The 25,326-nt window shown below is 41.9% G+C and overlaps 19 non-coding genes and 64 pseudogenes across 19 annotated transcripts; all 83 read left to right on the top strand.

Annotated features, from left to right (window-relative positions):
* The first annotated feature begins 203 nt into the window (after positions 1–203).
* Positions 204–322, top strand: LOC134961907 (5S ribosomal RNA; annotated as a pseudogene).
* Positions 323–429: 107 nt separating this feature from the next.
* Positions 430–548, top strand: LOC134961024 (5S ribosomal RNA; annotated as a pseudogene).
* A 107-nt stretch (positions 549–655) lies between these two features.
* On the top strand, positions 656–774 carry LOC134959919 (5S ribosomal RNA; annotated as a pseudogene).
* A 107-nt stretch (positions 775–881) lies between these two features.
* LOC134959920 (5S ribosomal RNA) lies at positions 882–1,000 on the top strand (annotated as a pseudogene).
* A 107-nt stretch (positions 1,001–1,107) lies between these two features.
* LOC134961280 (5S ribosomal RNA) lies at positions 1,108–1,226 on the top strand (annotated as a pseudogene).
* Positions 1,227–1,333: 107 nt separating this feature from the next.
* LOC134962517 (5S ribosomal RNA) lies at positions 1,334–1,452 on the top strand (annotated as a pseudogene).
* Positions 1,453–1,559: 107 nt separating this feature from the next.
* On the top strand, positions 1,560–1,678 carry LOC134959845 (5S ribosomal RNA; annotated as a pseudogene).
* Positions 1,679–1,785: 107 nt separating this feature from the next.
* LOC134961384 (5S ribosomal RNA) lies at positions 1,786–1,904 on the top strand (annotated as a pseudogene).
* A 107-nt stretch (positions 1,905–2,011) lies between these two features.
* On the top strand, positions 2,012–2,130 carry LOC134959922 (5S ribosomal RNA; annotated as a pseudogene).
* A 107-nt stretch (positions 2,131–2,237) lies between these two features.
* LOC134959898 (5S ribosomal RNA) lies at positions 2,238–2,356 on the top strand (annotated as a pseudogene).
* Positions 2,357–2,688: 332 nt separating this feature from the next.
* On the top strand, positions 2,689–2,807 carry LOC134961908 (5S ribosomal RNA; annotated as a pseudogene).
* Positions 2,808–2,914: 107 nt separating this feature from the next.
* On the top strand, positions 2,915–3,033 carry LOC134959259 (5S ribosomal RNA). The gene has a single exon (XR_010187322.1). It is a non-coding gene; the product is annotated as a 5S ribosomal RNA (ribosomal RNA).
* Positions 3,034–3,140: 107 nt separating this feature from the next.
* Positions 3,141–3,259, top strand: LOC134959923 (5S ribosomal RNA; annotated as a pseudogene).
* A 107-nt stretch (positions 3,260–3,366) lies between these two features.
* Positions 3,367–3,485, top strand: LOC134961281 (5S ribosomal RNA; annotated as a pseudogene).
* A 107-nt stretch (positions 3,486–3,592) lies between these two features.
* Positions 3,593–3,711, top strand: LOC134961507 (5S ribosomal RNA; annotated as a pseudogene).
* Positions 3,712–3,818: 107 nt separating this feature from the next.
* On the top strand, positions 3,819–3,937 carry LOC134960329 (5S ribosomal RNA; annotated as a pseudogene).
* Positions 3,938–4,044: 107 nt separating this feature from the next.
* On the top strand, positions 4,045–4,163 carry LOC134964514 (5S ribosomal RNA). The gene has a single exon (XR_010188222.1). It is a non-coding gene; the product is annotated as a 5S ribosomal RNA (ribosomal RNA).
* Positions 4,164–4,269: 106 nt separating this feature from the next.
* LOC134960394 (5S ribosomal RNA) lies at positions 4,270–4,388 on the top strand. Its single transcript, XR_010187750.1, has one exon. It is a non-coding gene; the product is annotated as a 5S ribosomal RNA (ribosomal RNA).
* A 107-nt stretch (positions 4,389–4,495) lies between these two features.
* LOC134960844 (5S ribosomal RNA) lies at positions 4,496–4,614 on the top strand (annotated as a pseudogene).
* A 107-nt stretch (positions 4,615–4,721) lies between these two features.
* On the top strand, positions 4,722–4,840 carry LOC134964526 (5S ribosomal RNA). The gene has a single exon (XR_010188223.1). It is a non-coding gene; the product is annotated as a 5S ribosomal RNA (ribosomal RNA).
* A 106-nt stretch (positions 4,841–4,946) lies between these two features.
* On the top strand, positions 4,947–5,065 carry LOC134960517 (5S ribosomal RNA). Its single transcript, XR_010187771.1, has one exon. It is a non-coding gene; the product is annotated as a 5S ribosomal RNA (ribosomal RNA).
* Positions 5,066–5,397: 332 nt separating this feature from the next.
* LOC134962875 (5S ribosomal RNA) lies at positions 5,398–5,516 on the top strand (annotated as a pseudogene).
* Positions 5,517–5,623: 107 nt separating this feature from the next.
* Positions 5,624–5,742, top strand: LOC134963410 (5S ribosomal RNA; annotated as a pseudogene).
* A 106-nt stretch (positions 5,743–5,848) lies between these two features.
* Positions 5,849–5,967, top strand: LOC134960254 (5S ribosomal RNA; annotated as a pseudogene).
* Positions 5,968–6,074: 107 nt separating this feature from the next.
* Positions 6,075–6,193, top strand: LOC134960528 (5S ribosomal RNA; annotated as a pseudogene).
* Positions 6,194–6,300: 107 nt separating this feature from the next.
* On the top strand, positions 6,301–6,419 carry LOC134962849 (5S ribosomal RNA; annotated as a pseudogene).
* Positions 6,420–6,525: 106 nt separating this feature from the next.
* LOC134961369 (5S ribosomal RNA) lies at positions 6,526–6,644 on the top strand (annotated as a pseudogene).
* A 107-nt stretch (positions 6,645–6,751) lies between these two features.
* Positions 6,752–6,870, top strand: LOC134961005 (5S ribosomal RNA). The gene has a single exon (XR_010187838.1). It is a non-coding gene; the product is annotated as a 5S ribosomal RNA (ribosomal RNA).
* Positions 6,871–6,977: 107 nt separating this feature from the next.
* LOC134959925 (5S ribosomal RNA) lies at positions 6,978–7,096 on the top strand (annotated as a pseudogene).
* Positions 7,097–7,203: 107 nt separating this feature from the next.
* On the top strand, positions 7,204–7,322 carry LOC134959899 (5S ribosomal RNA; annotated as a pseudogene).
* A 332-nt stretch (positions 7,323–7,654) lies between these two features.
* Positions 7,655–7,773, top strand: LOC134961910 (5S ribosomal RNA; annotated as a pseudogene).
* A 107-nt stretch (positions 7,774–7,880) lies between these two features.
* On the top strand, positions 7,881–7,999 carry LOC134959272 (5S ribosomal RNA). Its single transcript, XR_010187331.1, has one exon. It is a non-coding gene; the product is annotated as a 5S ribosomal RNA (ribosomal RNA).
* Positions 8,000–8,106: 107 nt separating this feature from the next.
* LOC134959926 (5S ribosomal RNA) lies at positions 8,107–8,225 on the top strand (annotated as a pseudogene).
* Positions 8,226–8,332: 107 nt separating this feature from the next.
* On the top strand, positions 8,333–8,451 carry LOC134963713 (5S ribosomal RNA; annotated as a pseudogene).
* Positions 8,452–8,558: 107 nt separating this feature from the next.
* LOC134960330 (5S ribosomal RNA) lies at positions 8,559–8,677 on the top strand (annotated as a pseudogene).
* Positions 8,678–8,784: 107 nt separating this feature from the next.
* Positions 8,785–8,903, top strand: LOC134964538 (5S ribosomal RNA). Its single transcript, XR_010188224.1, has one exon. It is a non-coding gene; the product is annotated as a 5S ribosomal RNA (ribosomal RNA).
* Positions 8,904–9,009: 106 nt separating this feature from the next.
* Positions 9,010–9,128, top strand: LOC134960640 (5S ribosomal RNA). The gene has a single exon (XR_010187793.1). It is a non-coding gene; the product is annotated as a 5S ribosomal RNA (ribosomal RNA).
* A 107-nt stretch (positions 9,129–9,235) lies between these two features.
* LOC134960847 (5S ribosomal RNA) lies at positions 9,236–9,354 on the top strand (annotated as a pseudogene).
* A 107-nt stretch (positions 9,355–9,461) lies between these two features.
* Positions 9,462–9,580, top strand: LOC134964550 (5S ribosomal RNA). Its single transcript, XR_010188225.1, has one exon. It is a non-coding gene; the product is annotated as a 5S ribosomal RNA (ribosomal RNA).
* A 106-nt stretch (positions 9,581–9,686) lies between these two features.
* On the top strand, positions 9,687–9,805 carry LOC134960764 (5S ribosomal RNA). The gene has a single exon (XR_010187811.1). It is a non-coding gene; the product is annotated as a 5S ribosomal RNA (ribosomal RNA).
* A 332-nt stretch (positions 9,806–10,137) lies between these two features.
* LOC134962877 (5S ribosomal RNA) lies at positions 10,138–10,256 on the top strand (annotated as a pseudogene).
* A 107-nt stretch (positions 10,257–10,363) lies between these two features.
* LOC134963411 (5S ribosomal RNA) lies at positions 10,364–10,482 on the top strand (annotated as a pseudogene).
* A 106-nt stretch (positions 10,483–10,588) lies between these two features.
* On the top strand, positions 10,589–10,707 carry LOC134960255 (5S ribosomal RNA; annotated as a pseudogene).
* A 107-nt stretch (positions 10,708–10,814) lies between these two features.
* Positions 10,815–10,933, top strand: LOC134960529 (5S ribosomal RNA; annotated as a pseudogene).
* Positions 10,934–11,040: 107 nt separating this feature from the next.
* Positions 11,041–11,159, top strand: LOC134963546 (5S ribosomal RNA; annotated as a pseudogene).
* Positions 11,160–11,265: 106 nt separating this feature from the next.
* On the top strand, positions 11,266–11,384 carry LOC134961370 (5S ribosomal RNA; annotated as a pseudogene).
* A 107-nt stretch (positions 11,385–11,491) lies between these two features.
* Positions 11,492–11,610, top strand: LOC134961018 (5S ribosomal RNA). The gene has a single exon (XR_010187841.1). It is a non-coding gene; the product is annotated as a 5S ribosomal RNA (ribosomal RNA).
* Positions 11,611–11,942: 332 nt separating this feature from the next.
* On the top strand, positions 11,943–12,061 carry LOC134963581 (5S ribosomal RNA; annotated as a pseudogene).
* Positions 12,062–12,168: 107 nt separating this feature from the next.
* Positions 12,169–12,287, top strand: LOC134960573 (5S ribosomal RNA; annotated as a pseudogene).
* A 107-nt stretch (positions 12,288–12,394) lies between these two features.
* On the top strand, positions 12,395–12,512 carry LOC134963420 (5S ribosomal RNA; annotated as a pseudogene).
* A 107-nt stretch (positions 12,513–12,619) lies between these two features.
* LOC134961508 (5S ribosomal RNA) lies at positions 12,620–12,738 on the top strand (annotated as a pseudogene).
* A 4,351-nt stretch (positions 12,739–17,089) lies between these two features.
* LOC134959848 (5S ribosomal RNA) lies at positions 17,090–17,208 on the top strand (annotated as a pseudogene).
* A 107-nt stretch (positions 17,209–17,315) lies between these two features.
* On the top strand, positions 17,316–17,434 carry LOC134962224 (5S ribosomal RNA). The gene has a single exon (XR_010188008.1). It is a non-coding gene; the product is annotated as a 5S ribosomal RNA (ribosomal RNA).
* Positions 17,435–17,766: 332 nt separating this feature from the next.
* Positions 17,767–17,885, top strand: LOC134961785 (5S ribosomal RNA; annotated as a pseudogene).
* Positions 17,886–17,992: 107 nt separating this feature from the next.
* Positions 17,993–18,111, top strand: LOC134963941 (5S ribosomal RNA; annotated as a pseudogene).
* Positions 18,112–18,217: 106 nt separating this feature from the next.
* LOC134962641 (5S ribosomal RNA) lies at positions 18,218–18,336 on the top strand (annotated as a pseudogene).
* A 107-nt stretch (positions 18,337–18,443) lies between these two features.
* LOC134960323 (5S ribosomal RNA) lies at positions 18,444–18,562 on the top strand (annotated as a pseudogene).
* Positions 18,563–18,895: 333 nt separating this feature from the next.
* LOC134961888 (5S ribosomal RNA) lies at positions 18,896–19,014 on the top strand (annotated as a pseudogene).
* Positions 19,015–19,121: 107 nt separating this feature from the next.
* Positions 19,122–19,240, top strand: LOC134959964 (5S ribosomal RNA; annotated as a pseudogene).
* Positions 19,241–19,347: 107 nt separating this feature from the next.
* Positions 19,348–19,466, top strand: LOC134959859 (5S ribosomal RNA). Its single transcript, XR_010187666.1, has one exon. It is a non-coding gene; the product is annotated as a 5S ribosomal RNA (ribosomal RNA).
* Positions 19,467–19,573: 107 nt separating this feature from the next.
* Positions 19,574–19,692, top strand: LOC134959137 (5S ribosomal RNA). The gene has a single exon (XR_010187213.1). It is a non-coding gene; the product is annotated as a 5S ribosomal RNA (ribosomal RNA).
* A 107-nt stretch (positions 19,693–19,799) lies between these two features.
* LOC134959655 (5S ribosomal RNA) lies at positions 19,800–19,918 on the top strand (annotated as a pseudogene).
* A 107-nt stretch (positions 19,919–20,025) lies between these two features.
* LOC134962027 (5S ribosomal RNA) lies at positions 20,026–20,144 on the top strand (annotated as a pseudogene).
* A 107-nt stretch (positions 20,145–20,251) lies between these two features.
* On the top strand, positions 20,252–20,370 carry LOC134960247 (5S ribosomal RNA; annotated as a pseudogene).
* A 107-nt stretch (positions 20,371–20,477) lies between these two features.
* LOC134960574 (5S ribosomal RNA) lies at positions 20,478–20,596 on the top strand (annotated as a pseudogene).
* A 332-nt stretch (positions 20,597–20,928) lies between these two features.
* Positions 20,929–21,047, top strand: LOC134961911 (5S ribosomal RNA; annotated as a pseudogene).
* A 107-nt stretch (positions 21,048–21,154) lies between these two features.
* LOC134959284 (5S ribosomal RNA) lies at positions 21,155–21,273 on the top strand. Its single transcript, XR_010187335.1, has one exon. It is a non-coding gene; the product is annotated as a 5S ribosomal RNA (ribosomal RNA).
* Positions 21,274–21,380: 107 nt separating this feature from the next.
* On the top strand, positions 21,381–21,499 carry LOC134960124 (5S ribosomal RNA; annotated as a pseudogene).
* Positions 21,500–21,606: 107 nt separating this feature from the next.
* Positions 21,607–21,725, top strand: LOC134961509 (5S ribosomal RNA; annotated as a pseudogene).
* A 107-nt stretch (positions 21,726–21,832) lies between these two features.
* LOC134959849 (5S ribosomal RNA) lies at positions 21,833–21,951 on the top strand (annotated as a pseudogene).
* A 107-nt stretch (positions 21,952–22,058) lies between these two features.
* LOC134962236 (5S ribosomal RNA) lies at positions 22,059–22,177 on the top strand. The gene has a single exon (XR_010188009.1). It is a non-coding gene; the product is annotated as a 5S ribosomal RNA (ribosomal RNA).
* Positions 22,178–22,509: 332 nt separating this feature from the next.
* On the top strand, positions 22,510–22,628 carry LOC134963644 (5S ribosomal RNA; annotated as a pseudogene).
* Positions 22,629–22,735: 107 nt separating this feature from the next.
* On the top strand, positions 22,736–22,854 carry LOC134963942 (5S ribosomal RNA; annotated as a pseudogene).
* A 106-nt stretch (positions 22,855–22,960) lies between these two features.
* Positions 22,961–23,079, top strand: LOC134962642 (5S ribosomal RNA; annotated as a pseudogene).
* Positions 23,080–23,186: 107 nt separating this feature from the next.
* On the top strand, positions 23,187–23,305 carry LOC134960324 (5S ribosomal RNA; annotated as a pseudogene).
* A 333-nt stretch (positions 23,306–23,638) lies between these two features.
* On the top strand, positions 23,639–23,757 carry LOC134961889 (5S ribosomal RNA; annotated as a pseudogene).
* Positions 23,758–23,864: 107 nt separating this feature from the next.
* On the top strand, positions 23,865–23,983 carry LOC134959965 (5S ribosomal RNA; annotated as a pseudogene).
* A 107-nt stretch (positions 23,984–24,090) lies between these two features.
* On the top strand, positions 24,091–24,209 carry LOC134958942 (5S ribosomal RNA). The gene has a single exon (XR_010187142.1). It is a non-coding gene; the product is annotated as a 5S ribosomal RNA (ribosomal RNA).
* Positions 24,210–24,316: 107 nt separating this feature from the next.
* On the top strand, positions 24,317–24,435 carry LOC134959138 (5S ribosomal RNA). The gene has a single exon (XR_010187214.1). It is a non-coding gene; the product is annotated as a 5S ribosomal RNA (ribosomal RNA).
* A 107-nt stretch (positions 24,436–24,542) lies between these two features.
* LOC134959656 (5S ribosomal RNA) lies at positions 24,543–24,661 on the top strand (annotated as a pseudogene).
* A 107-nt stretch (positions 24,662–24,768) lies between these two features.
* On the top strand, positions 24,769–24,887 carry LOC134962029 (5S ribosomal RNA; annotated as a pseudogene).
* Positions 24,888–24,994: 107 nt separating this feature from the next.
* On the top strand, positions 24,995–25,113 carry LOC134960248 (5S ribosomal RNA; annotated as a pseudogene).
* Positions 25,114–25,220: 107 nt separating this feature from the next.
* Positions 25,221–25,326, top strand: part of LOC134963015 (5S ribosomal RNA) — a 119-nt pseudogene continuing 13 nt past the window's right edge.

Genomic DNA, 25,326 nt, shown 5'->3' on the forward strand with positions numbered 1-25,326 from the left:
TACGCTCAATCTCATCAGATCTAGGAATCTAATCAGTGTTGGGCCTGGTTAGTACTTGGATGGGAGACCACCTGGTAATACAAGGTGCTGTAGGTGTTTTTATACTGCCAACACCGTTCTGTTGATGCATTCCATTTTTAAACTTATTCATTTATGTACCAGTAGCTAAAAGTAGAAAAGTTCTAACAGAAACCGAAAAGCTCATCTACAGCCACACCACACTGGATACGCCCGATCTCATCTGATCTTGGAAACTAAGCAGTACTGGACCTGGTTAGTACTTGGATGGGAGACCACCTGGGAATAGAAGGTGCTGTAGGTATTTTTATACTGCCAACACCGTTCTGTTGGTGCATTCCATTTTCAAACTTATTCATTTATGTATTAATAGTTAGAAGTAGAAAAGTTCAAACAGAAACCACAAAGTTCATCTACTGCCACACCACACTGTATACGCCCAATCTCATCTGATCTTGGAAGCTAATTAGTGTTGGGCCTGGTTAGTACTTGGGTGGGAGACCACCTGGGAATACAAGGTGCTGTAAGTATTTTTATACTGCCAACACCGTTCTATTGATGCATTCCATTTTCAAACGTATTAATTTATGTACCAATAGTTAGAAGTAGAAAAGTTCTAACAGAAACCACAAAGCTCATTTACAGCCACACCACACTGGATACGCCCAATCTCATCTGATCTTGGAAACTAAGCAGTGTTGGGCCTGGTTAGTACTTGGATGGGAGACCACCTGGGAATAGAAGGTGCTGTAGGTATTTGTATACTGCCAACACCGTTCTGTTGATGCATTCCATTTTCAAACTTATTAATTTATGTACCAATAGTTAGAAGTAGAAAAGTTCTAACAGAAACCACAAAGCTCATTTACAGCCACACCACACTGGATACGCCCAATCTCATCTGATCTTGGAAACTAAGCAGTGTTGGGCCTGGTTAGTACTTGGATGGGAGACCACCTGGGAATAGAAGGTGCTGTAGGTATTTGTATACTGCCAACACCGTTCTGTTGATGCATTCCATTTTCAAACTTATTAATTTATGTACCAATAGTTAGAAGTAGAAAAGTTCTAACAGAAACCACAAAGCTCATTTACAGCCACACCACACTGGATACGCCCAATCTCATCTGATCTTGGAAACTTAGCAGTGTTGGGCCTGGTTAGTACTTGGATGGGAGACCACCTGGGAATAGAAGGTGCTGTAGGTATTTGTATACTGCCAACACCGTTCTGTTGATGCATTCCATTTTCAAACTTATTCATTTATGTACCAGTAGTTAGAAGTAGAAAAGTTCTAACAGAAACCGAAAAGCTCATCTACAGCCACACCACACTGGATACGCCCAATCTCATCTGATCTTGGAAACTAAGCAGTACTGGACCTGGTTAGTACTTGGATGGGAGACTACCTGGGAATAGAAGGTGCTGTAGGTATTTTTATACTGCCAACACCGTTCTGTTGATGCATTCCATTTTCAAACTTATTCATTTATGTACCAGTAGTTAGAAGTAGAAAAGTTCTAACAGAAACCACAAAGCTCATCTACAGCCACACCACGCTGTATACGCCCAATCTCATCTGATCTTGGAAGCTAAGTAGTGTTGGGCCTGGTTAGTACTTGGGTGGGAGACCACCTGGGAATACAAGGTGCTGTAAGTATTTTTATACTGCCAACACCGTTCTGTTGATGCATTCCATTTTCAAACTTATTCATTTATGTACCAGAAGTTAGAAGTAGAAAAGTTCTAACAGAAACCACAAAGCTCATCTACAGCCACACCACACTGTATATGCCCAATCTCATCTGATCTTGAAAGCTAAGTAGTGTTGGGCCTGGTTAGTACTTGGGTGGGAAACCACCTGGGAATACAAGGTGCTGTAAGTATTTTTATACTGCCAACACCGTTCTGTTGATGCATTACATTTTCAAACTTATTAATTTATGTACCAATAGTTAGAAGTAGAAAAGTTCTAACAGAAACCACAAAGCTCATTTACAGCCACACCACACTGGATACGCCCAATCTCATCTGATCTTGGAAACTAAGCAGTGTTGGGCCTGGTTAGTACTTGGATGGGAGACCACCTGGGAATAGAAGGTGCTGTAGGTATTTTTATACTGCCAACACCGTTCTGTTGATGCATTCCATTTTCAAACTTATTAATTTATGTACCAATAGTTAGAAGTAGAAAAGTTCTAACAGAAACCACAAAGCTCATTTACAGCCACACCACACTGGATACGCCCAATCTCATCTGATTTTGGAAACTAAGCAGTGTTGGGCCTGGTTAGTACTTGGATGGGAGACCACCTGGGAATACAAGGTGCTGTAGGTATTTTTATACTGCCAACACCGTTCTGTTGATGCATTCCATTTTCAAACTTTTTCATTTATGTACCAGTAGTTAAAAGTAGGAAAGATCTAACAGAAACCACAAAGTTCATCAGCAGCCCACCACACAGGATACGCTCAATCTCATCTGATCTAGGAATCTAATCAGTGTTGGGCCTGGTTAGTACTTGGATGGGAGACCACCTGGTAATACAAGGTGCTGTAGGTGTTTTTATACTGCCAACACCGTTCTGTTGATGCATTCCATTTTTAAACTTATTCATTTATGTACCAGTAGCTAAAAGTAGAAAAGTTCTAACAGAAACCGAAAAGCTCATCTACAGCCACACCACACTGGATACGCCCGATCTCATCTGATCTTGGAAACTAAGCAGTACTGGACCTGGTTAGTACTTGGATGGGAGACCACCTGGGAATAGAAGGTGCTGTAGGTATTTTTATACTGCCAACACCGTTCTGTTGGTGCATTCCATTTTCAAACTTATTCATTTATGTATTAATAGTTAGAAGTAGAAAAGTTCAAACAGAAACCACAAAGTTCATCTACAGCCACACCACACTGTATACGCCCAATCTCATCTGATCTTGGAAGCTAAGTAGTGTTGGGCCTGGTTAGTACTTGGGTGGGAGACCACCTGGGAATACAAGGTGCTGTAAGTATTTTTATACTGCCAACACCGTTCTATTGATGCATTCCATTTTCAAACGTATTAATTTATGTACCAATAGTTAGAAGTAGAAAAGTTCTAACAGAAACCACAAAGCTCATTTACAGCCACACCACACTGGATACGCCCAATCTCATCTGATCTTGGAAACTAAGCAGTGTTGGGCCTGGTTAGTACTTGGATGGGAGACCACCTGGGAATAGAAGGTGCTGTAGGTATTTGTATACTGCCAACACCGTTCTGTTGATGCATTCCATTTTCAAACTTATTAATTTATGTACCAATAGTTAGAAGTAGAAAAGTTCTAACAGAAACCGCAAAGCTCATTTACAGCCACACCACACTGGATACGCCCAATCTCATCTGATCTTGGAAACTTAGCAGTGTTGGGCCTGGTTAGTACTTGGATGGGAGACCACCTGGGAATAGAAGGTGCTGTAGGTATTTGTATACTGCCAACACCGTTCTGTTGATGCATTCCATTTTTAAACTTATTCATTTATGTACCAGTAGTTAGAAGTAGAAAAGTTCTAACAGAAACAGAAAAGCTCATCTACAGCCACACCACACTGGATACGCCCAATCTCATCTGATCTTGGAAACTAAGCAGTACTGGACCTGGTTAGTACTTGGATGGGAGACCACCTGGGAATAGAAGGTGCTGTAGGTATTTTTATACTGCCAACACCGTTCTGTTGATGCATTCCATTTTCAAACTTATTCATTTATGTACCAGTAGTTAGAAGTAGAAAAGTTCTAACAGAAACCACAAAGCTCATCTACAGCCACACCACGCTGTATACGCCCAATCTCATCTGATCTTGGAAGCTAAGTAGTGTTGGGCCTGGTTAGTACTTGGGTGGGAGACCACCTGGGAATATAAGGTGCTGTAAGTATTTTTATACTGCCTACACCGTTCTGTTGATGCATTCCATTTTCAAACTTATTAATTTATGTACCAGTAGTTAGAAGTAGATAAGTTCTAACAGAAACCACAAAGCTCATCTACAGCCACACCACACTGGATACGCCCAATCTCATCTGTTCTTGGAAGCTAAGCAGTGTTGGGCCTGGTTAGTACTTGGATAGGAGACCACCTGGGAATACAAGGTGCTGTAGGTTTTTTATACTGCCAACACCGTTCTGTTGATGCATTCCATTTTCAAACTCTTTCATTTATTTACCAGTAATTAGAAGTAGAAAAGTTCTAACAGAAACAACAGAGCTCATCTACAGCCACACCACACTGTATACACCCAATCTCATCTGATCTTGGAAGCTAAGCAGTGTTGGGCCTGGTTAGTACTTGGATGGGAGACCACCTGGGAATACAAGGTGCTGTAGGTATTTTTATACTGCCAACACCGTTCTGTTGATGCATTCCATTTTCAAACTTATTAATTTATGTACCAATAGTTAGAAGTAGAAAAGTTCTAACAGAAACCACAAAGCTCATTTACAGCCACACCACACTGGATACGCCCAATCTCATCTGATTTTGGAAACTAAGCAGTGTTGGGCCTGGTTAGTACTTGGATGGGAGACCACCTGGGAATAGAAGGTGCTGTAGGTATTTGTATACTGCCAACACCGTTTTGTTAATGCATTCCATTTTCAAACGTATTCATTTATGTACCAGTAGTTAGAAGTAGATAAGTTCTAACAGAAACCACAAAGCTCATCTACAGCCACACCACACTGGATACGCCCAATCTCATCTGTTCTTGGAAGCTAAGCAGTGTTGGGCCTGGTTAGTACTTGGATAGGAGACCACCTGGGAATACAAGGTGCTGTAGGTTTTTTATACTGCCAACACCGTTCTGTTGATGCATTCCATTTTCAAACTCTTTCATTTATTTACCAGTAATTAGAAGTAGAAAAGTTCTAACAGAAACAACAGAGCTCATCTACAGCCACACCACACTGTATACACCCAATCTCATCTGATCTTGGAAGCTAAGCAGTGTTGGGCCTGGTTAGTACTTGGATGGGAGACCACCTGGGAATACAAGGTGCTGTAGGTATTTTTATACTGCCAACACCGTTCTGTTGATGCATTCCATTTTCAAACTTTTTCATTTATGTACCAGTAGTTAAAAGTAGGAAAGATCTAACAGAAACCACAAAGTTCATCAGCAGCCCACCACACTGGATACGCTCAATCTCATCTGATCTAGGAATCTAATCAGTGTTGGGCCTGGTTAGTACTTGGATGGGAGACCACCTGGTAATACAAGGTGCTGTAGGTGTTTTTATACTGCCAACACCGTTCTGTTGATGCATTCCATTTTCAAACTTATTCATTTATGTACCAGTAGCTAAAAGTAGAAAAGTTCTAACAGAAACCGAAAAGCTCATCTACAGCCACACCACACTGGATACGCCCAATCTCATCTGATCTTGGAAACTAAGCAGTACTGGACCTGGTTAGTACTTGGATGGGAGACCACCTGGGAATAGAAGGTGCAGTAGGTATTTTTATACTTCCAACACCGTTCTGTTGATGCATTCCATTTTCAAACTTATTCATTTATGTACCAGTAGTTAGAAGTAGAAAAGTTCTAACAGAAACCACAAAGCTCATCTACAGCCACACCACACTGTATACGCCCAATCTCATCTGATCTTGGAAGCTAAGTAGTGTCTGGTCTGGTTAGTACTTGGGTGGGAGACCACCTGGGAATACAAGGTGCTATAAGTATTTTTATACTGCCAACACCGTTTGTTGATGCATTCCATTTTCAAACTTATTAATTTATGTACCAATAGTTAGAAGTAGAAAAGTTCTAACAGAAACCACAAAGCTCATTTACAGCCACACCACACTGGATACGCCCAATCTCATCTGATCTTGGAAACTAAGCAGTATTGGGCCTGGTTAGTACTTGGATGGGAGACCACCTGGGAATACAAGGTGCTGTAGGTGTTTTTATACTGCCAACACCGTTTTGTTGATGCATTCCATTTTCAAACTTATTCATTTATGTACCAGTAGTTAGAAGTAGAAAAGTTCTAACAGAAACCACAAAGCTCATCTACAGCCACACTACACTGGATACGCCCAATCACATCTGATCTTGGAAGCTAAGCAGTGTTGGGCATGGCTAGTACTTGTATGGGAGACCACCTGAGAATACGAGGTGCTGTAGGTATTTTTATACTGCCAACACCGTTCTGTTGATGCATTCCATTTTCAAACTTATTTATTTATGTACCAGTAGTTAGAAGTAGAAAAGTTCTAACAGAAACCACAAAGCTCATCTACAGCCACACCACACTGTATACGACCAATCTCACCTGACTTTGGAAGGTAAGTAGTGTTGGGCCTGGTTAGTACTTGGGTGGGAGACCACCTGGGAATACAAGGTGCTGTAGGTATTTTTATACTGCCAACACCGTTCTGTTGATGCATTCCATTTTCAAACTATTCATTTATGTACCAGTAGTTGGAAGTAGAAAAGTTCTAACAGAAACCACAAAGCTCATCTACAGCCACACCACGCTGGATACGCCCAAACTCATCTGATCTTGGTAGCTAAGCAGGGCTGGGTCTGGTTAGTACTTGGAAGGGAGACCACCTGGGAATACAAGGTGCTGTAGGTATTTTTATACTGCCAACACCGTTCTGTTGATGCATTCCATTTTCAAACTCTTTCATTTATTTACCAGTAGTTAGAAGTAGAAAAGTTCAAACAGAAAAAACAAAGCTCAACTACAGCCACACCACACTGGATACACGCAATCTCATCTGATCTTGGAAGCTAAGCAGTGTTGGGCCTGGCTAGTACTTGGATGGGAGACCACCTGGGAATACAAGGTGCTGTAGGTATTTTTATACTGCCAACACCGTTCTGTTGATGCATTACATTTTCAAACTTATTAATTTATGTACCAATAGTTAGAAGTAGAAAAGTTCTAACAGAAACCACAAAGCTCATTTACAGCCACACCACACTGGATACGCCCAATCTCATCTGATCTTGGAAACTAAGCAGTGTTGGGCCTGGTTAGTACTTGGATGGGAGACCACCTGGGAATAGAAGGTGCTGTAGGTATTTTTATACTGCCAACACCGTTCTGTTGATGCATTCCATTTTCAAACTTATTAATTTATGTACCAATAGTTAGAAGTAGAAAAGTTCTAACAGAAACCACAAAGCTCATTTACAGCCACACCACACTGGATACGCCCAATCTCATCTGATTTTGGAAACTAAGCAGTGTTGGGCCTGGTTAGTACTTGGATGGGAGACCACCTGGGAATACAAGGTGCTGTAGGTATTTTTATACTGCCAACACCGTTCTGTTGATGCATTCCATTTTCAAACTTTTTCATTTATGTACCAGTAGTTAAAAGTAGGAAAGATCTAACAGAAACCACAAAGTTCATCAGCAGCCCACCACACAGGATACGCTCAATCTCATCTGATCTAGGAATCTAATCAGTGTTGGGCCTGGTTAGTACTTGGATGGGAGACCACCTGGTAATACAAGGTGCTGTAGGTGTTTTTATACTGCCAACACCGTTCTGTTGATGCATTCCATTTTTAAACTTATTCATTTATGTACCAGTAGCTAAAAGTAGAAAAGTTCTAACAGAAACCGAAAAGCTCATCTACAGCCACACCACACTGGATACGCCCGATCTCATCTGATCTTGGAAACTAAGCAGTACTGGACCTGGTTAGTACTTGGATGGGAGACCACCTGGGAATAGAAGGTGCTGTAGGTATTTTTATACTGCCAACACCGTTCTGTTGGTGCATTCCATTTTCAAACTTATTCATTTATGTATTAATAGTTAGAAGTAGAAAAGTTCAAACAGAAACCACAAAGTTCATCTACAGCCACACCACACTGTATACGCCCAATCTCATCTGATCTTGGAAGCTAAGTAGTGTTGGGCCTGGTTAGTACTTGGGTGGGAGACCACCTGGGAATACAAGGTGCTGTAAGTATTTTTATACTGCCAACACCGTTCTATTGATGCATTCCATTTTCAAACGTATTAATTTATGTACCAATAGTTAGAAGTAGAAAAGTTCTAACAGAAACCGCAAAGCTCATTTACAGCCACACCACACTGGATACGCCCAATCTCATCTGATCTTGGAAACTAAGCAGTGTTGGGCCTGGTTAGTACTTGGATGGGAGACCACCTGGGAATAGAAGGTGCTGTAGGTATTTGTATACTGCCAGCACCGTTCTGTTGATGCATTCCATTTTTAAACTTATTCATTTATGTACCAGTAGTTAGAAGTAGAAAAGTTCTAACAGAAACAGAAAAGCTCATCTACAGCCACACCACACTGGATACGCCCAATCTCATCTTATCTTGGAAACTAAGCAGTACTGGACCTGGTTAGTACTTGGATGGGAGACCACCTGGGAATAGAAGGTGCTGTAGGTATTTTTATACTGCCAACACCGTTCTGTTGATGCATTCCATTTTCAAACTTATTCATTTATGTACCAGTAGTTAGAAGTAGAAAAGTTCTAACAGAAACCACAAAGCTCATCTACAGCCACACCACGCTGTATACGCCCAATCTCATCTGATCTTGGAAGCTAAGTAGTGTTGGGCCTGGTTAGTACTTGGGTGGGAGACCACCTGGGAATATAAGGTGCTGTAAGTATTTTTATACTGCCTACACCGTTCTGTTGATGCATTCCATTTTCAAACTTATTAATTTATGTACCAGTAGTTAGAAGTAGATAAGTTCTAACAGAAACCACAAAGCTCATCTACAGCCACACCACACTGGATACGCCCAATCTCATCTGTTCTTGGAAGCTAAGCAGTGTTGGGCCTGGTTAGTACTTGGATAGGAGACCACCTGGGAATACAAGGTGCTGTAGGTTTTTTATACTGCCAACACCGTTCTGTTGATGCATTCCATTTTCAAACTCTTTCATTTATTTACCAGTAATTAGAAGTAGAAAAGTTCTAACAGAAACAACAGAGCTCATCTACAGCCACACCACACTGTATACACCCAATCTCATCTGATCTTGGAAGCTAAGCAGTGTTGGGCCTGGTTAGTACTTGGATGGGAGACCACCTGGGAATACAAGGTGCTGTAGGTATTTTTATACTGCCAACACCGTTCTGTTGATGCATTCCATTTTCAAACTTATTAATTTATGTACCAATAGTTAGAAGTAGAAAAGTTCTAACAGAAACCACAAAGCTCATTTACAGCCACACCACACTGGATACGCCCAATCTCATCTGATTTTGGAAACTAAGCAGTGTTGGGCCTGGTTAGTACTTGGATGGGAGACCACCTGGGAATAGAAGGTGCTGTAGGTATTTGTATACTGCCAACACCGTTCTGTTAATGCATTCCATTTTCAAACGTATTCATTTATGTACCAGTAGTTAGAAGTAGATAAGTTCTAACAGAAACCACAAAGCTCATCTACAGCCACACCACACTGGATACGCCCAATCTCATCTGTTCTTGGAAGCTAAGCAGTGTTGGGCCTGGTTAGTACTTGGATAGGAGACCACCTGGGAATACAAGGTGCTGTAGGTTTTTTATACTGCCAACACCGTTCTGTTGATGCATTCCATTTTCAAACTCTTTCATTTATTTACCAGTAATTAGAAGTAGAAAAGTTCTAACAGAAACAACAGAGCTCATCTACAGCCACACCACACTGTATACACCCAATCTCATCTGATCTTGGAAGCTAAGCAGTGTTGGGCCTGGTTAGTACTTGGATGGGAGACCACCTGGGAATACAAGGTGCTGTAGGTATTTTTATACTGCCAACACCGTTCTGTTGATGCATTCCATTTTCAAACTTTTTCATTTATGTACCAGTAGTTAAAAGTAGGAAAGATCTAACAGAAACCACAAAGTTCATCAGCAGCCCACCACACTGGATACGCTCAATCTCATCTGATCTAGGAATCTAATCAGTGTTGGGCCTGGTTAGTACTTGGATGGGAGACCACCTGGTAATACAAGGTGCTGTAGGTGTTTTTATACTGCCAACACCGTTCTGTTGATGCATTCCATTTTCAAACTTATTCATTTATGTACCAGTAGCTAAAAGTAGAAAAGTTCTAACAGAAACCGAAAAGCTCATCTACAGCCACACCACACTGGATACGCCCAATCTCATCTGATCTTGGAAACTAAGCAGTACTGGACCTGGTTAGTACTTGGATGGGAGACCACCTGGGAATAGAAGGTGCAGTAGGTATTTTTATACTTCCAACACCGTTCTGTTGATGCATTCCATTTTCAAACTTATTCATTAATGTACCAGTAGTTAGAAGTAGAAAAGTTCTAACAGAAACCACAAAGCTCATCTACAGCCACACCACACTGTATACGCCCAATCTCATCTGATCTTGGAAGCTAAGTAGTGTCTGGTCTGGTTAGTACTTGGGTGGGAGACCACCTGGGAATACAAGGTGCTATAAGTATTTTTATACTGCCAACACCGTTTGTTGATGCATTCCATTTTCAAACTTATTAATTTATGTACCAATAGTTAGAAGTAGAAAAGTTCTAACAGAAACCACAAAGCTCATTTACAGCCACACCACACTGGATACGCCCAATCTCATCTGATCTTGGAAACTAAGCAGTATTGGGCCTGGTTAGTACTTGGATGGGAGACCACCTGGGAATACAAGGTGCTGTAGGTGTTTTTATACTGCCAACACCGTTTTGTTGATGCATTCCATTTTCAAACTTATTCATTTATGTACCAGTAGTTAGAAGTAGAAAAGTTCTAACAGAAACCACAAAGCTCATCTACAGCCACACTACACTGGATACGCCCAATCACATCTGATCTTGGAAGCTAAGCAGTGTTGGGCATGGCTAGTACTTGTATGGGAGACCACCTGAGAATACGAGGTGCTGTAGGTATTTTTATACTGCCAACACCGTTCTGTTGATGCATTCCATTTTCAAACTTATTTATTTATGTACCAGTAGTTAGAAGTAGAAAAGTTCTAACAGAAACCACAAAGCTCATCTACAGCCACACCACACTGTATACGACCAATCTCACCTGACTTTGGAAGGTAAGTAGTGTTGGGCCTGGTTAGTACTTGGGTGGGAGACCACCTGGGAATACAAGGTACTGTAGGTATTTTTATACTGCCAACACCGTTCTGTTGATGCATTCCATTTTCAAACTATTCATTTATGTACCAGTAGTTGGAAGTAGAAAAGTTCTAACAGAAACCACAAAGCTCATCTACAGCCACACCACGCTGGATACGCCCAAACTCATCTGATCTTGGTAGCTAAGCAGGGCTGGGTCTGGTTAGTACTTGGAAGGGAGACCACCTGGGAATACAAGGTGCTGTAGGTATTTTTATACTGCCAACACCGTTCTGTTGATGCATTCCATTTTCAAACTCTTTCATTTATTTACCAGTAGTTAGAAGTAGAAAAGTTCAAACAGAAAAAACAAAGCTCAACTACAGCCACACCACACTGGATACACGCAATCTCATCTGATCTTGGAAGCTAAGCAGTGTTGGGCCTGGCTAGTACTTGGATGGGAGACCACCTGGGAATACAAGGTGCTGTAGGTATTTTTATACTGCCAACACCGTTCTGTTGATGCATTACATTTTCAAACTTATTTATTTATGTACCAGTAGTTAGAAGTAGAAAAGTTCTAACAGAAACCACAAAGCTCATCAGCAGCCCACCACACTGGATACGCCCAATCTCATCTGATCTAGGAAGCTAATCAGTGTTGGGCCTGGTTAGTACTTGGATTGGAGACCACCTGGTAATACAAGGTGCTGTAGGTGTTTTTATACTGCCAACACCATTCTGTTGATGCATTCCATTTTCAAACTTATTCATTTATGTACCAGTAGCTAGAAGTAGAAAAGTTCTAACAGAAACCGAAAAGCTCATCTACAGCCACACCACACTGGTTACGCCCGATCTCATCTGATCTTGGAAACTAAGCAGTACTGGACCTGGTTAGTACTTGGATGGGAGACCACCTGGGAATAGAAGTTGCTGTAGGTATTTTTATACTGCCAACACCGTTCTGTTGGTGCATTCCATTTTCAAACTTATTCATTTATGTACCAATAGTTAGAAGTAGAAAAGTTCTAACAGAAACCACAAAGCTCATCTACAGCCACACCACACTGTATACGCCCAATCTCATCTGATCTTGGAAGCTAAGTAGTGTTAGGCCTGGTTAGTACTTGGGTGGGAGACCACCTGGGAATACAAGGTGCTGTAAGTATTTTTATACTGCCAACACCGTTCTGTTGATGCATTACATTTTCAAACTTATTTTTTTATGTACCAGTAGTTAGAAGTAGAAAAGTTCTAACAGAAACCACAAAGCTCATCAGCAGCCCACCACACTGGATACGCCCAATCTCATCTGATCTTGGAAACTAAGCAGTGTTGGGCCTGGTTAGTACTTGGATGGGAGACCACCTGGGAATAGACGGTGCTGTAGGTATTTGTATACTGCCAACACCGTTCTGTTGATGCATTCCATTTTCAAACTTATTCATTTATGTACCAGTAGTTAGAAGTAGAAAAGTTCTAACAGAAACCGAAAAGCTCATCTACAGCCACACCACACTGGATACGCCCAATCTCATCTGATCTTGGAAACTAAGCAGTACTGGACCTGGTTAGTACTTGGATGGGAGACCACCTGGGAATAGAAGGTGCTGTAGGTATTTTTATACTGCCAACACCGTTCTGTTGATGCATTCCATTTTCAAACTTATTCATTTATGTACCAGTAGTTAGAAGTAGAAAATTTGGGTGAACTGTCCGAGTGCTACGCCTCACTGTGCTATGATACAACGTGATGTCTTTTTCAGGGGTAATCAAACTCACCTCGATTAATGCAAAGGGTCTTAACACCCCCGAGAAAAGATCCCATTTACTTCGGACACTACGATCCGACAAAGTGGATGTGGCTCTAATCCAGGAGACACATTTTAAGATCTCTGCTCGAGGCCCCTCATTGGTGAATCCAAAATATCCCCTGGCTTTCTACTCTAACAACCCTGAAGGTAAATCTAAGGGGGTTGCTATAATTTTCTCCAAGGCCCTCCAGGTATCTAACGTCTCGGTCCATAAACTTATCCCTGGGAGGTTACTGGTAGTCCAATGTAATATATTTTCCCAGACATACACCCTCATATCCCTTTACGCTCCAAATCAAGGACAAATCCCCTTTTTTCGATCTTTTCTTCCCCGGCTTGAAGCCCTAGCGATGGGTATAGTGGTTTTAGGTGGCGACCTCAACTGGTCCATGGACCCCTCCATCGACACCTCTCCCCCAGCCCCTAGATTTTCCGAACACAAGCATCGACAGGTCAGGAAGATTTTCCACGAACTTCAACTTGCTGACACCTGGCGGGTCACACATCCCACTGATAGAGATTTCTCTTTTTTCTCACACCCACATCAGGTTTATTCACGCCTTGACTACATGTTCTTAAGCCATAGACACCTCCCCCTAATCGTAGATGCCTCTATTGGCTCCATCACGTGGTCGGACCATGCCCCAGTATCCTTGTCCCTATCGGCTCCATCTCGTGCCCTCGGCCCTTGGACCTGGCGCCTTAATGAATCGCTCCTATATGATGCATATTGTAAATCAGAATTGGATAGGACATTGTCCGACTACTTTGATATTAATGACACAGGAGAAGTATCCGAAATTACGATTTGGGAAGCACACAAATGTGTTATACGAGGTAAACTGATCCAACTAGGTTCGTTTGTGAAGAAAAACAGTCAGGCCTTGATCACTACATTACTACACAAAATTCACACCTTAGAAACCCGCCACAAATCCTCCCTGACCCCATCGGATTTGATGGAGCTGTCTGCGGCCCGAACACAACTCCGAATAACCCTCAATAACAAAACCCAAGCCTCCCTGCGTAGATGTAATAGTAAATATTATAAGTGGGGAAATAAACCAGGCAGACTCTTAGCCCAGGCACTTAGAACCCAGAGATTGGCCTCCTTCATCCCATCAATGAAAAACAACACGGGCTCCACATACTTTAAATCCCCAGAGATTGCAGCATGCTTTAAAAGCTATTATAATACTCTATATAACCTGGGTAACCCTTCCCAGACCCATGATCCTCTCTCCAATATGTTAAGAGCCAGGAAATATCTAGCCGATGTGGCATTTCCTCAACTATCAAAGTCTGCCCAGAAATCTTTAGAAGCACCTTTTACTTTGGCCGAGATGGACCATGTTATCTCTATCGCTCCCCTACGTAAAAGCCCGGGCCCAGATGGCTTCACAGCCACCTACTATAAGCTGTTTAAAGAAATGCTGGCTCCCAAATTACTGCGGGCCTTTAACTCCATATCCGCCGAGACCCACTTCTCTAGACAATCACTTGAGGCCCATATTACAGTGATCCCTAAACAAGGAAAGGACCCCTCAGTATGCTCCAGCTACAGGCCAATCTCCTTGCTTAATTTAGACCTCAAATTCTTCGCGAAGCTAATGGCTCTTAGACTGAATGAATTTCTCCCGTCGCTCATCCACAACGACCAAGTGGGTTTCGTACCCGGTCGGGAAGCGAAGGATAACACGACTAAACTCCTCAGTCTAATCCATTTGGCCTCCAGCAGTAAGATATCTACTGTATTACTGTCCACAGATGCCGAAAAGGCCTTTGACAGGGTAAATTGGGATTTCATGAAAGCGGTGCTGGAGCATATTGGGTTGGGCCCACGAGCTCTCCATAGAATATTATCTTTGTATACACAACCATCAGCTAAGGTACGGGTTAATGGGACTCTCTCTGATAACTTTCTAATTGGTAATGGAACGAGACAGGGCTGCCCCTTATCCCCCCTGATCTTTGTCCTCTGTATTGAAGCCCTAGCCAGAGCAATTAGAGCTAATGACAAGATTAAGGGACTACAAGTAGGAGATATAGATTATAAACTTGCTCTATTTGCAGATGATCTGCTGACGACGGTCACAGACCCCGCACACTCGCTCCCCAACCTGATGAGCGAATTAGACATTTTCAGTTCACTATCAGGTTTTAAAATCAACACATCCAAATCCTATGCCCTTCATATCTCAACCCCCCAGTCGGTGCTAATTGGCTTGAAAGCTATGTTCCCTTTCCAGTGGAGGGACTCCCACATTACATACCTGGGAGTTCAACTATCCAGCGACTCCTCACGTCTACTGTCCTTGAATTTCCACCCCATTCTCCAAGCCATTAGAAACGACTATTGCAGATGGCAATATCATAATCTTTCTTGGCTTGGTAGAATCAATGTTGTAAAGATGAATACACTACCCAAACTGCTTTATCTCCTTCAGACCTTACCGATTCAGATCCCTGACTCCTGGTTCCGGACCGTGAGATCTTTGATCCAGCAATTTATATGGCGTCGTAAGAGACCCAGAATCAAAAGGTCAATCCTGATTCGACCTCCCCAGAAAGGGGGCTTTCTATTACCAGATATTGAAATCTACTACCAAGCAATCCTCCTGAGCAGAGTCTTGGACTGGACCGGGAGCCGGGAGATTAAACAATGGGTGGTCTTGGAAGGTTCATACCTGCGGCTGTTCCCAGAAATCTTCCCATGGCTCCCGACCTTGCCCAAATTAATACGACCTCACCCGACCATTTCTCCTACACTTTCTTTTTGGAAGGGGACACGAAGAAGATCGTGCATCTCTTCTGTTTTTGGCCCCCTAACCTCTTTTCTGAGTAATCAGACCTTCCCACCTGGCCTCTCACTAGGATATTATCAAAATTGGGCATTGGAGGGACTCTTTAGAGTGGGGCAGTTGGTCCACCCATCCGGAGTTAAACAGTTCTCGGAGATACGAGAGAAATGGGAGATTCCACAAAGAGATTTCTGGAAATTCCTGCAGATCCGTCACTTCCTACATACAAATAATGCATACCGTGAAGCATCAAGGGAGCTGACCGCGTTTGAAAAAATGTGTGTGGCCCCTATGAATCCAATACACACTATCTCCACCCTGTACAAGCTTCTATGTGCATCTAACTCCCTGATGCCTCCCCATTTTATTCAAAAGTGGGAGAGAGATCTAAACATCTCACTCTCGGATAAGGAATGGGACTCTATCTTTCTTAAAACACATAAGAGCTCCATATGTATCCAAGTCAGAGAAACACAATATAAGATCCTAATGAGGTGGTACAGACACCCCACTCTCTTACACGTCATTTCCCCATCCATCTCACCTACCTGCTGGAGATGTCATAGAGACCTAGGCTCTTTACTACACATCTGGTGGACCTGTCCCCTTATTAAAAATTACTGGGATGATGTAATCTCAACCTCCAAAGCCATTTTACATACCTCCGTCCCGTCTGACCCAGCCTTTTGGCTACTAAATCATTCCACTACCCCAATCTCTACCTACAAGTCATCATTAATACGACACCTGGGCAACGCCGCACGAGCAGTGATCCCCACAATGTGGAAATCTGTCAACCCCCCCACAAGGAATACCTGGTTTTCCAGATTAGATTATTATATGAACATGGAAGATGTATTAATGAGCGCAGGGGACAGGCGTTCCGAATTTACTGCTATATGGTGGCCTTGGATAGATTACAAGACATCCGAACCATATACGACTTACATTTCCTCTACAAAATAGAGTAAAGGACGGGAACTGGCTTTTGACTCAATTGGTAATGGGATCTTAGATGAAAAAGCCTAATGCCTGAATCACTGCACATGTCTTACTCTCCTTGCTTATCATACTCGGTTTAGTCACCCCAATCTTCTGATGTTTTCTTTCCCTTTTTCTTCTTCTTGTTACATATCTATCCATTATTAGTTTCCCTTAAACCAAAATGTTGATGTGGACTACAACTATCCAGAATATGCGATTATCAATCTATATACGCTCATGTTGTCATACCATTTTGCCTTTGATTGATACCCAGATATGTTTGCAATTTGTTGTAAGTCTATATTATTACAATAAAAACAGATTATACAAAAAAAAGAAGTAGAAAAGTTCTAACAGAAACCACAAAGCTCATCTACAGCCACACCACGCTGTATACGCCCAATCTCATCTGATCTTGGAAGCTAAGTAGTGTTGGGCCTGGTTAGTACTTGGGTGGGAGACCACCTGGGAATACAAGGTGCTGTAAGTATTTTTATACTGCCAACACCGTTCTGTTGATGCATTCCATTTTCAAACTTATTCATTTATGTACCAGTAGTTAGAAGTAGAAAAGTTCTAACAGAAACCACAAAGCTCATCTACAGCCACACCACACTGTATACGCCCAATCTCATCTGATCTTGGAAACTAAGCAGTGTTGGGCCTGGTTAGTACTTGGATGGGAGACCACCTGGGAATACAAGGTGCTGTAGGTATTTTTATATTGCCAACACCGTTCTGTTGATGCATTCCATTTTCAAACTTTTTCATTTATGTACCAGTAGTTAAAAGTAGGAAATATCTAACAGAAACCACAGAGTTCATCAGCAGCCCACCACACTGGATACGCTCAATCTCATCTGATCTAGGAATCTAATCAGTGTTGGGCCTGGTTAGTACTTGGATGGGAGACCATCTGGTAATAGAAGGTGCTGTAGGTGTTTTTATACTGCCAACACCGTTCTGTTGATGCATTCCATTTTCAAACTTATTAATTTATGTACCAGTAGCTAAAAGTAGAAAAGTTCTAACAGAAACCGAAAAGCTCATCTACAACCACACCACACTGGATATGCCCAATCTCATCTGATCTTGGAAACTAAGCAGTACTGGACCTGGTTAGTACTTGGATGGGAGACCACCTGGGAATAGAAGGTGCTGTAGGTATTTTTATACTTCCAACACCGTTCTGTTGATGCATTCCATTTTCAAACGTATTCATTTATGTACCAGTAGTTAAAAGTAGAAAAGTTCTAACAGAAACCACAAAGCTCATCTACAGCCACACCACACTGTATACGCCCAATCTCATCTGATCTTGGAAGCTAAGTAGTGTCTGATCTGGTTAGTACTTGGGTGGGAGACCACCTGGGAATACAAGGTGCTATATGTATTTTTATACTGCCAACACCGTTTGTTGATGCATTCCATTTTCAAACTTATTAATTTATGTACCAATAGTTAGAAGTAGAAAAGTTCTAACAGAAACCACAAAGCTCATTTACAGCCACACCACACTGGATACGCCCAATCTCATCTGATCTTAGAAACTAAGCAGTATTGGGCCTGGTTAGTACTTGGATGGGAGACCACCTGGGAATACAAGTTGCTGTAGGTGTTTTTATACTGCCAACACCGTTTTGTTGATGCATTCCATTTTCAAACTTATTCATTTATGTACCAGTAGTTAGAAGTAGAAAAGTTCTAACAGAAACCACAAAGCTCATCTACAGCCACACTACACTGGATACGCCCAATCACATCTGATCTTGGAAGCTAAGCAGTGTTGGGCATGGTTAGTACTTGTATGGGAGACCACCTGAGAATACGAGGTGCTGTAGGTATTTTTATACTGCCAACACCGTTCTGTTGATACATTCCATTTTCAAACTTCTTCATTTATTTACCAGTAGTTGGAAGTAGAAAAGTTCTAACAGAAACCACAAAGCTCATCTACAGCCACACCTTACTTTATACACCCAATGTGTTATGATCTTGGAAGCTAAGCAGTGTGTGGCTTGGTTAGTACTTGGATGGGAGACCACCTGTGAATACAAGGTGCTGTAGGTATTTTTATACTGCCAACACTGTTCTGTTGATGCATTCCATTTTCAAACTTTTTCATTTATTTACCAGTAGCTAGAAGTAGAAAAGTTCTAACAGAAACCCCAAATCTCATCTACAGTCACACCACACTGGATACGCCCAATCGCATCTGATTTTGGAAACTAAGCAGTGTTGGGTCTGGTTAGTACTTGGATGGGAGACCACCTGGGAATACAAGGTGTTGTAGGTATTTTTATACTGCCAACACCGTTCTGTTGATGCATTCCATTTTCAAACATATTCAATTATGTACCAGTAGTTAGAAGTAGAAAAGTTCTAACAGAAACCACAAAGCTCATCTACAGCCGTACCACACTGGATTCGCTCAATCCCATCTGATCTTGGAAGCTAAGCAGTGTTGGGCCTGGTTAGTATTTGAATGGGAGACCACCTGGCAATACAAGGTGCTGTAGGTATTTTTATACTGCCAACACCGTTCTGTTGATGCATTCCATTTTCAAACTTAGTCATTTATGTACCAGTAGCTAGAAGTAGAAAAGTTCTAACAGAAACCACAAAGCTCATCTACAGCCACACCACACTGGATACGCCCAATCTCATCTGATCTTGGAAACTAAGCAGTGCTGGGCCTGGTTAGTACTTGGATGGGAGACCACCTGGGAATACCAGGTGCTGCAGATATTTTTATACTGCCAACACCGTTCTGTTGATGCATTCTATTTTCAAACTTTTTCATTTATTTACCAGTAGTTAGAAGTAGAAAAGTTCTAACAAAAACCACAAAGCTTATCTACAGCCATACCACACTGGATACACCCAATCTCATCTGATCTTGGAAGTTAAGCAGTGTTGGGCCTGTTTAGTACTTGGATGGGAGACCACCTGGCAATACAAGGTGCTGTTAGTATTTTTATACTGCCAACACCGTTCTGTTGATGCATTCCATTTTCAAACTTATTCATTTATGTACCAGTAGCTAGAAGTAGAAAAGTTCTAACAGAAACCGCAAAGCTCATCTACAGCCACACCACACTGGATACGCCCAATCTCATCTGATGTTGGACGCTAAGCAGTGTTGGGCCTGGTTAGTACTTGGATGGGAGACCACCTGGGAATACAAGGTGCTGTAGGTATTTATATACTGCCAACACCGTTCTGTTGATGCAATCCATTTTCAAACTTATTCATTAATGTACCAGTAGTTAGAAGTAGAAAAGTTCTAACAGAAACCACAAAGCTCATCTACAGCCACACCACACTGGATACGCCCAATCTCATCTGATCTTGGGTACTAAGCAGTGCTGGGCCTGGTTAATACTTGGATGGGAGACCACCTAGGAATACAAGGTGCTGTAGGTCTTTGTATACTGCCAACACCGTTCTGTTGATGCATTCCATTTTTAAACTTTTTCATTTATTTACCAGTAGTTAGAAGTAGAAAAGTTCTAACAGAAACCACAAAGCTCATCTACAGCCACACCACACTGGATACGCCCTATCTCATCTGATCTTGGAAGCTAAGCAGTGTTGGTCCTGTTTAGTACTTGGGTGGGAGACCACCTAGGAATACGAGGTGCTGTAGGTATTTTTATACTGCCAACACCGTTCTGTTGATGCATTCCATTTTCAAACGTATTCATTTAATTACCAGTAGTTAGAAGTAGAAAAGTTCTAACAGAAACCACAAAGCTCATCTACAGCCACACCACACTGTATACGCCCAATCTCATCTGATCTTGGAAGCTAAGTAGTGTTAGGCCTGGTTAGTACTTGGGTGGGAGACCACCTGGGAATACAAGGTGCTGTAAGTATTTTTATACTGCCAACACCGTTCTGTTGATGCATTACATTTTCAAACTTATTTTTTTATGTACCAGTAGTTAGAAGTAGAAAAGTTCTAACAGAAACCACAAAGCTCATCAGCAGCCCACCACACTGGATACGCTCAATCTCATCTGATCTAGGAAGCTAATCAGTGTTGGGCCTGGTTAGTACTTGGATTGGAGACCACCTGGTAATACAAGGTGCTGCAGGTGTTTTTATACTGCCAACACCGTTCTGTTGATGCATTCCATTTTCAAACTTATTCATTTATGTACCAGTAGCTAGAAGTAGAAAAGTACTAACAGAAACGGAAAAGCTCATCTACAGCCACACCACACTGGATACGCCCGATCTCATCTGATCTTGGAAACTAAGCAGTACTGGACCTGGTTAGTACTTGGATGGGAGACCACCTGGGAATAGAAGGTGCTGTAGGTATTTTTATACTGCCAACACCGTTCTGTTGGTGCATTCCATTTTCAAACTTATTCATTTATGTACCAATAGTTAGAAGTAGAAAAGTTCTAACAGAAACCACAAAGCTCATCTACAGCCACACCACACTGTATACGCCCAATCTCATCTGATCTTGGAAGCTAAGTAGTGTTGGGCCTGGTTAGTACTTGGGTGGGAGACCACCTGGGAATACAAGGTGCTGTAAGTATTTTTATACTGCCAACACCGTTCTATTGATGCATTCCATTTTCAAACGTATTAATTTATGTACCAATAGTTAGAAGTAGAAAAGTTCTAACAGAAACCACAAAGCTCATTTACAGCCACACCACACTGGATACGCCCAATCTCATCTGATCTTGGAAACTAAGCAGTGTTGGGCCTGGTTAGTACTTGGATGGGAGACCACCTGGGAATAGACGGTGCTGTAGGTATTTGTATACTGCCAACACCGTTCTGTTGATGCATTCCATTTTCAAACGTATTCATTTATGTACCAGTAGTTAGAAGTAGAAAAGTTCTAACAGAAACCGAAAAGCTCATCTACAGCCACACCACACTGGATACGCCCAATCTCATCTGATCTTGGAAACTAAGCAGTACTGGACCTGGTTAGTACTTGGATGGGAGACCACCTGGGAATAGAAGGTGCTGTAGGTATTTTTATACTGCCAACACCGTTCTGTTGATGCATTCCATTTTCAAACTTATTCATTTATGTACCAGTAGTTAGAAGTAGAAAAGTTCTAACAGAAACCACAAAGCTCATCTACAGCCACACCACGCTGTATACGCCCAATCTCATCTGATCTTGGAAGCTAAGTAGTGTTGGGCCTGGTTAGTACTTGGGTGGGAGACCACCTGGGAATACAAGGTGCTGTAAGTATTTTTATACTGCCAACACCGTTCTGTTGATGCATTCCATTTTCAAACTTATTCATTTATGTACCAGTAGTTAGAAGTAGAAAAGTTCTAACAGAAACCACAAAGCTCATCTACAGCCACACCACACTGTATACGCCCAATCTCATCTGATCTTGGAAACTAAGCAGTGTTGGGCCTGGTTAGTACTTGGATGGGAGACCACCTGGGAATACAAGGTGCTGTAGGTATTTTTATATTGCCAACACCGTTCTGTTGATGCATTCCATTTTCAAACTTTTTCATTTATGTACCAGTAGTTAAAAGTAGGAAATATCTAACAGAAACCACAGAGTTCATCAGCAGCCCACCACACTGGATACGCTCAATCTCATCTGATCTAGGAATCTAATCAGTGTTGGGCCTGGTTAGTACTTGGATGGGAGACCATCTGGTAATAGAAGGTGCTGTAGGTGTTTTTATACTGCCAACACCGTTCTGTTGATGCATTCCATTTTCAAACTTATTAATTTATGTACCAGTAGCTAAAAGTAGAAAAGTTCTAACAGAAACCGAAAAGCTCATCTACAACCACACCACACTGGATACGCCCAATCTCCTCTGATCTTGGAAACTAAGCAGTACTGGACCTGGTTAGTACTTGGATGGGAGACCACCTGGGAATAGAAGGTGCTGTAGGTATTTTTATACTTCCAACACCGTTCTGTTGATGCATTCCATTTTCAAACGTATTCATTTATGTACCAGTAGTTAAAAGTAGAAAAGTTCTAACAGAAACCACAAAGCTCATCTACAGCCACACCACACTGTATACGCCCAATCTCATCTGATCTTGGAAGCTAAGTAGTGTCTGATCTGGTTAGTACTTGGGTGGGAGACCACCTGGGAATACAAGGTGCTATATGTATTTTTATACTGCCAACACCGTTTGTTGATGCATTCCATTTTCAAACTTATTAATTTATGTACCAATAGTTAGAAGTAGAAAAGTTCTAACAGAAACCACAAAGCTCATTTACAGCCACACCACACTGGATACGCCCAATCTCATCTGATCTTAGAAACTAAGCAGTATTGGGCCTGGTTAGTACTTGGATGGGAGACCACCTGGGAATACAAGTTGCTGTAGGTGTTTTTATACTGCCAACACCGTTTTGTTGATGCATTCCATTTTCAAACTTATTCATTTATGTACCAGTAGTTAGAAGTAGAAAAGTTCTAACAGAAACCACAAAGCTCATCTACAGCCACACTACACTGGATACGCCCAATCACATCTGATCTTGGAAGCTAAGCAGTGTTGGGCATGGTTAGTACTTGTATGGGAGACCACCTGAGAATACGAGGTGCTGTAGGTATTTTTATACTGCCAACACCGTTCTGTTGATACATTCCATTTTCAAACTTCTTCATTTATTTACCAGTAGTTGGAAGTAGAAAAGTTCTAACAGAAACCACAAAGCTCATCTACAGCCACACCTTACTTTATACACCCAATGTGTTATGATCTTGGAAGCTAAGCAGTGTGTGGCTTGGTTAGTACTTGGATGGGAGACCACCTGTGAATACAAGGTGCTGTAGGTATTTTTATACTGCCAACACTGTTCTGTTGATGCATTCCATTTTCAAACTTTTTCATTTATTTACCAGTAGCTAGAAGTAGAAAAGTTCTAACAGAAACCCCAAATCTCATCTACAGTCACACCACACTGGATACGCCCAATCGCATCTGATTTTGGAAACTAAGCAGTGTTGGGTCTGGTTAGTACTTGGATGGGAGACCACCTGGGAATACAAGGTGTTGTAGGTATTTTTATACTGCCAACACCGTTCTGTTGATGCATTCCATTTTCAAACATATTCAATTATGTACCAGTAGTTAGAAGTAGAAAAGTTCTAACAGAAACCACAAAGCTCATCTACAGCCGTACCACACTGGATTCGCTCAATCCCATCTGATCTTGGAAGCTAAGCAGTGTTGGGCCTGGTTAGTATTTGAATGGGAGACCACCTGGCAATACAAGGTGCTGTAGGTATTTTTATACTGCCAACACCGTTCTGTTGATGCATTCCATTTTCAAACTTAGTCATTTATGTACCAGTAGCTAGAAGTAGAAAAGTTCTAACAGAAACCACAAAGCTCATCTACAGCCACACCACACTGGATGCGCCCAATCTCATCTGATCTTGGAAACTAAGCAGTGCTGGGCCTGGTTAGTACTTGGATGGGAGACCACCTGGGAATACCAGGTGCTGCAGATATTTTTATACTGCCAACACCGTTCTGTTGATGCATTCTATTTTCAAACTTTTTCATTTATTTACCAGTAGTTAGAAGTAGAAAAGTTCTAACAAAAACCACAAAGCTTATCTACAGCCATACCACACTGGATACACCCAATCTCATCTGATCTTGGAAGTTAAGCAGTGTTGGGCCTGTTTAGTACTTGGATGGGAGACCACCTGGCAATACAAGGTGCTGTTAGTATTTTTATACTGCCAACACCGTTCTGTTGATGCATTCCATTTTCAAACTTATTCATTTATGTACCAGTAGCTAGAAGTAGAAAAGTTCTAACAGAAACCGCAAAGCTCATCTACAGCCACACCACACTGGATACGCCCAATCTCATCTGATGTTGGACGCTAAGCAGTGTTGGGCCTGGTTAGTACTTGGATGGGAGACCACCTGGGAATACAAGGTGCTGTAGGTATTTATATACTGCCAACACCGTTCTGTTGATGCAATCCATTTTCAAACTTATTCATTAATGTACCAGTAGTTAGAAGTAGAAAAGTTCTAACAGAAACCACAAAGCTCATCTACAGCCACACCACACTGGATACGCCCAATCTCATCTGATCTTGGGTACTAAGCAGTGCTGGGCCTGGTTAATACTTGGATGGGAGACCACCTAGGAATACAAGGTGCTGTAGGTCTTTGTATACTGCCAACACCGTTCTGTTGATGCATTCCATTTTTAAACTTTTTCATTTATTTACCAGTAGTTAGAAGTAGAAAAGTTCTAACAGAAACCACAAAGCTCATCTACAGCCACACCACACTGGATACGCCCTATCTCATCTGATCTTGGAAGCTAAGCAGTGTTGGTCCTGTTTAGTACTTGGGTGGGAGACCACCTAGGAATACGAGGTGCTGTAGGTATTTTTATACTGCCAACACCGTTCTGTTGATGCATTCCATTTTCAAACGTATTCATTTAATTACCAGTAGTTAGAAGTAGAAAAGTTCTAACAGAAACCACAAAGCTCATCTACAGCCACACCACACTGGATACGCCCAATCTCAACTGATCTTGGAAGCTAAGCAGTGTTGGGCCTGTTTAGAATTTGGGTGGGGGACCACCTGGGAATATGA

This window comes from Pseudophryne corroboree, chromosome 9 (assembly GCF_028390025.1).
Source record: "Pseudophryne corroboree isolate aPseCor3 chromosome 9, aPseCor3.hap2, whole genome shotgun sequence".
NCBI lineage: Eukaryota > Metazoa > Chordata > Amphibia > Anura > Myobatrachidae > Pseudophryne > Pseudophryne corroboree.